The sequence below is a fragment of the Phasianus colchicus genome, unplaced genomic scaffold (assembly GCF_987193195.1).
Source record: "Phasianus colchicus unplaced genomic scaffold, bPhaCol1.hap1.1 HAP1_SCAFFOLD_42, whole genome shotgun sequence".
In the NCBI taxonomy this organism is placed as follows: domain Eukaryota; kingdom Metazoa; phylum Chordata; class Aves; order Galliformes; family Phasianidae; genus Phasianus; species Phasianus colchicus.
Window position 1 is genome coordinate 1699856 of NW_028325222.1, and position 7164 is coordinate 1707019.

The following is a 7164-nucleotide window of genomic DNA, read 5'->3' on the forward strand; positions in this document are numbered from 1 at the left end:
GAAAGCTGGTATTTTGGGGAAAAAAGGCCGTTTTTTAAAGAATAAGCTGGCATTTCTGAGAGAATATGTCCCATCTTTGGGAGAAAACGGGTGTATGTGGGAGAAAATGTCATGTATTTGGGAGAAAGCTGGTGTATGTGGGAGAAAAGGCCATTGTGATGGGAGTCAGTGTGATCTTGAGGAATGGAAAGCAGTATTCTTGAGATGAAACGTGAGGTATTTCTAAGAGTCCTGGTATTTCTGGGAGAAAATGTCTTGTTTTGGAGAGCCAAAGTCCCATTTTGGGGGCAGAAGCTGGTATTTCTGTGACACTGCCATCTTGATGGGGGTAAGTGTGATCTTGAGGAGTGTAAAGCAGCATTTTGGTTAGAAAATGGGAGCTCTTCCTAAGAGCAGTGCTATTTCTGGGAGAAAAGGAGCTCTACTGGGCATAAAAATGGTGTATCTGTGATAAAATGCCACATTTCTGAAAGAAACTGTCCTCTTGCGGAGTGTAATGCTGTATGTTCCGGAGGAAATGGGAAATATTCAGCAGAGTCCTGGTATTTCTGGGAGAAGAGGTCTGATGTGGGGGGGGGAAGGTGATGTATCTGTGAGAAAGCTGGTGTTTCTGGGAGAAAATGCCAGGTATTGGTGAGGAAACAGATGCTAGAGAGGGAAAAGGCCATCCCTTTGGGAGAGAAGTGGTATTTCTGGGAGAAAATGCCCCAAATCGGGGAGTAAGTGTCATCCTGAGGCGTGTCATGGAGTAGATTTGGGAGGAAATGGAGGTGTTTCACAGAGTAGCGGCACTTCTGGGAGAAAATGTCCTCAGTGGGAAAGACAATGTCCTCTTGAGGGAAGAAAACAGGTCTTTCTTACAGCAAATGTCATCCAATTGGGAGAAAATCTCCTCTCTTGGGGAGAAAAGTGGTCTTTCTGAGAGAAGGTGTCCTCTTCTTGGCTGCAAGTGTCCCATTTGGCATTGTCATGGAGGCTTTTTGGGGAGAAAGCGTGTGGCAGTTGTAAGAGAAGGGGTATTTCTGGGAGCAAATCTCCTCTTTTTGGAAGAGAAGGTGAAATTTCCAAGGGAAAAGTGGCATTTCTGGGAGGAAATGACATAGCTGGGGGAGAAAAGTGGGAACCGGTGGGAAAGAAGATCTTGTACTGGAGAGCAACGGTGGTCTTTTTGGTGTGCCAAGTGGTCTCTTGGGGAGACAACGTGGTAAATAGGGGAGACAATGTCCTCTGGAGGAGTGTCAAGTAGTATTTGGGAGAGCAAACGTCAGGTATTTCTCGGAAACCGGCTGTTTCTGGGAGATAGTAGCAGACTTGGTTGGAAAATGACAGGTGTTTGTGAGAAAGCTGGTATTTTGGGGAAAAAAGGCCGTTTTTTAAAGAATAAGCTGGCATTTCTGGGAGAATATGTCCCATCTTTGGGAGAAAACGGGTGTATGTGGGAGAAAATGTCGTGTATTTGGGAGAAAGCTGGTGTATGTGGGAGAAAAGGCCATTGTGATGGGAGTCAGTGTGATCTTGAGGAGTGGAAAGCAGTATTCTTGAGATGAAACGTGAGGTATTTCTAAGAGTCCTGGTATTTCTGGGAGAAAATGTCTTGTTTTGGAGAGCCAAAGTCCCATTTTGGGGGCAGAAGCTGGTATTTCTGTGACACTGCCATCTTGATGGGGGTAAGTGTGATCTTGAGGAGTGTAAAGCAGCATTTTGGTTAGAAAATGGGAGCTCTTCCTAAGAGCAGTGCTATTTCTGGGAGAAAAGGAGCTCTACTGGGCATAAAAATGGTGTATCTGTGATAAAATGCCACATTTCTGAAAGAAACTGTCCTCTTGCGGAGTGTAATGCTGTATGGTCCGGAGGAAATGGGAAATATTCAGCAGAGTCCTGGTATTTCTGGGAGAAGAGGTCTGATGTGGGGGGGGGAAGGTGATGTATCTGTGAGAAAGCTGGTGTTTCTGGGAGAAAATGCCAGGTATTGGTGAGGAAACAGATGCTAGAGAGGGAAAAGGCCATCCCTTTGGGAGAGAAGTGGTATTTCTGGGAGAAAATGCCCCAAATCGGGGAGTAAGTGTCATCCTGAGGCGTGTCATGGAGTAGATTTGGGAGGAAATGGAGGTGTTTCACAGAGTAGCGGCACTTCTGGGAGAAAATGTCCTCAGTGGGAAAGACAATGTCCTCTTGAGGGAAGAAAACGGGTCTTTCTTACAGCAAATGTCATCCAATTGGGAGAAAATCTCCTCTCTTGGGGAGAAAAGTGGTCTTTCTGAGAGAAGGTGTCCTCTTCTTGGCTGCAAGTGTCCCATTTGGCATTGTCATGGAGGCTTTTTGGGGAGAAAGCGTGTGGCAGTTGTAAGAGAAGGGGTATTTCTGGGAGCAAATCTCCTCTTTTTGGAAGAGAAGGTGAAATTTCCAAGGGAAAAGTGGCATTTCTGGGAGGAAATGACATAGCTGGGGGAGAAAAGTGGGAACCGGTGGGAAAGAAGATCTTGTACTGGAGAGCAACGGTGGTCTTTTTGGTGTGCCAAGTGGTCTCTTGGGGAGACAACGTGGTAAATAGGGGAGACAATGTCCTCGGGAGGAGTGTCAAGTAGTATTTGGGAGAGCAAACGTCAGGTATTTCTCGGAAACCGGCTGTTTCTGGGAGATAGTAGCAGACTTGGTTGGAAAATGACAGGTGTTTGTGAGAAAGCTGGTATTTTGGGAAAAAAAGGCCGTTTTTTAAAGAATAAGCTGGCATTTCTGGGAGAATATGTCCCATCTTTGGGAGAAAACGGGTGTATGTGGGAGAAAATGTCGTGTATTTGGGAGAAAGCTGGTGTATGTGGGAGAAAAGGCCATTGTGATGGGAGTCAGTGTGATCTTGAGGAGTGGAAAGCAGTATTCTTGAGATGAAACGTGAGGTATTTCTAAGAGTCCTGGTATTTCTGGGAGAAAATGTCTTGTTTTGGAGAGCCAAAGTCCCATTTTGGGGGCAGAAGCTGGTATTTCTGTGACACTGCCATCTTGATGGGGGTAAGTGTGATCTTGAGGAGTGTAAAGCAGCATTTTGGTTAGAAAATGGGAGCTCTTCCTAAGAGCAGTGCTATTTCTGGGAGAAAAGGAGCTCTACTGGGCATAAAAATGGTGTATCTGTGATAAAATGCCACATTTCTGAAAGAAACTGTCCTCTTGCGGAGTGTAATGCTGTATGTTCCGGAGGAAATGGGAAATATTCAGCAGAGTCCTGGTATTTCTGGGAGAAGAGGTCTGATGTGGGGGGGGGAAGGTGATGTATCTGTGAGAAAGCTGGTGTTTCTGGGAGAAAATGCCAGGTATTGGTGAGGAAACAGATGCTAGAGAGGGAAAAGGCCATCCCTTTGGGAGAGAAGTGGTAATTCTGGGAGAAAATGCCCCAAATCGGGGAGTAAGTGTCATCCTGAGGCGTGTCATGGAGTAGATTTGGGAGGAAATGGAGGTGTTTCACAGAGTAGCGGCACTTCTGGGAGAAAATGTCCTCAGTGGGAAAGACAATGTCCTCTTGAGGGAAGAAAACAGGTCTTTCTTACAGCAAATGTCATCCAATTGGGAGAAAATCTCCTCTCTTGGGGAGAAAAGTGGTCTTTCTGAGAGAAGGTGTCCTCTTCTTGGCTGCAAGTGTCCCATTTGGCATTGTCATGGAGGCTTTTTGGGGAGAAAGCGTGTGGCAGTTGTAAGAGAAGGGGTATTTCTGGGAGCAAATCTCCTCTTTTTGGAAGAGAAGGTGAAATTTCCAAGGGAAAAGTGGCATTTCTGGGAGGAAATGACATAGCTGGGGGAGAAAAGTGGGAACCGGTGGGAAAGAAGATCTTGTACTGGAGAGCAACGGTGGTCTTTTTGGTGTGCCAAGTGGTCTCTTGGGGAGACAACGTGGTAAATAGGGGAGACAATGTCCTCTGGAGGAGTGTCAAGTAGTATTTGGGAGAGCAAACGTCAGGTATTTCTCGGAAACCGGCTGTTTCTGGGAGATAGTAGCAGACTTGGTTGGAAAATGACAGGTGTTTGTGAGAAAGCTGGTATTTTGGGGAAAAAAGGCCGTTTTTTAAAGAATAAGCTGGCATTTCTGAGAGAATATGTCCCATCTTTGGGAGAAAACGGGTGTATGTGGGAGAAAATGTCGTGTATTTGGGAGAAAGCTGGTGTATGTGGGAGAAAAGGCCATTGTGATGGGAGTCAGTGTGATCTTGAGGAATGGAAAGCAGTATTCTTGAGATGAAACGTGAGGTATTTCTAAGAGTCCTGGTATTTCTGGGAGAAAATGTCTTGTTTTGGAGAGCCAAAGTCCCATTTTGGGGGCAGAAGCTGGTATTTCTGTGACACTGCCATCTTGATGGGGGTAAGTGTGATCTTGAGGAGTGTAAAGCAGCATTTTGGTTAGAAAATGGGAGCTCTTCCTAAGAGCAGTGCTATTTCTGGGAGAAAAGGAGCTCTACTGGGCATAAAAATGGTGTATCTGTGATAAAATGCCACATTTCTGAAAGAAACTGTCCTCTTGCGGAGTGTAATGCTGTATGTTCCGGAGGAAATGGGAAATATTCAGCAGAGTCCTGGTATTTCTGGGAGAAGAGGTCTGATGTGGGGGGGGGAAGGTGATGTATCTGTGAGAAAGCTGGTGTTTCTGGGAGAAAATGCCAGGTATTGGTGAGGAAACAGATGCTAGAGAGGGAAAAGGCCATCCCTTTGGGAGAGAAGTGGTATTTCTGGGAGAAAATGCCCCAAATCGGGGAGTAAGTGTCATCCTGAGGCGTGTCATGGAGTAGATTTGGGAGGAAATGGAGGTGTTTCACAGAGTAGCGGCACTTCTGGGAGAAAATGTCCTCAGTGGGAAAGACAATGTCCTCTTGAGGGAAGAAAACAGGTCTTTCTTACAGCAAATGTCATCCAATTGGGAGAAAATCTCCTCTCTTGGGGAGAAAAGTGGTCTTTCTGAGAGAAGGTGTCCTCTTCTTGGCTGCAAGTGTCCCATTTGGCATTGTCATGGAGGCTTTTTGGGGAGAAAGCGTGTGGCAGTTGTAAGAGAAGGGGTATTTCTGGGAGCAAATCTCCTCTTTTTGGAAGAGAAGGTGAAATTTCCAAGGGAAAAGTGGCATTTCTGGGAGGAAATGACATAGCTGGGGGAGAAAAGTGGGAACCGGTGGGAAAGAAGATCTTGTACTGGAGAGCAACGGTGGTCTTTTTGGTGTGCCAAGTGGTCTCTTGGGGAGACAACGTGGTAAATAGGGGAGACAATGTCCTCTGGAGGAGTGTCAAGTAGTATTTGGGAGAGCAAACGTCAGGTATTTCTCGGAAACCGGCTGTTTCTGGGAGATAGTAGCAGACTTGGTTGGAAAATGACAGGTGTTTGTGAGAAAGCTGGTATTTTGGGGAAAAAAGGCCGTTTTTTAAAGAATAAGCTGGCATTTCTGGGAGAATATGTCCCATCTTTGGGAGAAAACGGGTGTATGTGGGAGAAAATGTCGTGTATTTGGGAGAAAGCTGGTGTATGTGGGAGAAAAGGCCATTGTGATGGGAGTCAGTGTGATCTTGAGGAATGGAAAGCAGTATTCTTGAGATGAAACGTGAGGTATTTCTAAGAGTCCTGGTATTTCTGGGAGAAAATGTCTTGTTTTGGAGAGCCAAAGTCCCATTTTGGGGGCAGAAGCTGGTATTTCTGTGACACTGCCATCTTGATGGGGGTAAGTGTGATCTTGAGGAGTGTAAAGCAGCATTTTGGTTAGAAAATGGGAGCTCTTCCTAAGAGCAGTGCTATTTCTGGGAGAAAAGGAGCTCTACTGGGCATAAAAATGGTGTATCTGTGATAAAATGCCACATTTCTGAAAGAAACTGTCCTCTTGCGGAGTGTAATGCTGTATGTTCCGGAGGAAATGGGAAATATTCAGCAGAGTCCTGGTATTTCTGGGAGAAGAGGTCTGATGTGGGGGGGGGAAGGTGATGTATCTGTGAGAAAGCTGGTGTTTCTGGGAGAAAATGCCAGGTATTGGTGAGGAAACAGATGCTAGAGAGGGAAAAGGCCATCCCTTTGGGAGAGAAGTGGTATTTCTGGGAGAAAATGCCCCAAATCGGGGAGTAAGTGTCATCCTGAGGCGTGTCATGGAGTAGATTTGGGAGGAAATGGAGGTGTTTCACAGAGTAGCGGCACTTCTGGGAGAAAATGTCCTCAGTGGGAAAGACAATGTCCTCTTGAGGGAAGAAAACAGGTCTTTCTTACAGCAAATGTCATCCAATTGGGAGAAAATCTCCTCTCTTGGGGAGAAAAGTGGTCTTTCTGAGAGAAGGTGTCCTCTTCTTGGCTGCAAGTGTCCCATTTGGCATTGTCATGGAGGCTTTTTGGGGAGAAAGCGTGTGGCAGTTGTAAGAGAAGGGGTATTTCTGGGAGCAAATCTCCTCTTTTTGGAAGAGAAGGTGAAATTTCCAAGGGAAAAGTGGCATTTCTGGGAGGAAATGACATAGCTGGGGGAGAAAAGTGGGAACCGGTGGGAAAGAAGATCTTGTACTGGAGAGCAACGGTGGTCTTTTTGGTGTGCCAAGTGGTCTCTTGGGGAGACAACGTGGTAAATAGGGGAGACAATGTCCTCTGGAGGAGTGTCAAGTAGTATTTGGGAGAGCAAACGTCAGGTATTTCTCGGAAACCGGCTGTTTCTGGGAGATAGTAGCAGACTTGGTTGGAAAATGACAGGTGTTTGTGAGAAAGCTGGTATTTTGGGGAAAAAAGGCCGTTTTTTAAAGAATAAGCTGGCATTTCTGGGAGAATATGTCCCATCTTTGGGAGAAAACGGGTGTATGTGGGAGAAAATGTCGTGTATTTGGGAGAAAGCTGGTGTATGTGGGAGAAAAGGCCATTGTGATGGGAGTCAGTGTGATCTTGAGGAATGGAAAGCAGTATTCTTGAGATGAAACGTGAGGTATTTCTAAGAGTCCTGGTATTTCTGGGAGAAAATGTCTTGTTTTGGAGAGCCAAAGTCCCATTTTGGGGGCAGAAGCTGGTATTTCTGTGACACTGCCATCTTGATGGGGGTAAGTGTGATCTTGAGGAGTGTAAAGCAGCATTTTGGTTAGAAAATGGGAGCTCTTCCTAAGAGCAGTGCTATTTCTGGGAGAAAAGGAGCTCTACTGGGCATAAAAATGGTGTATCTGTGATAAAATGCCACATTTCTG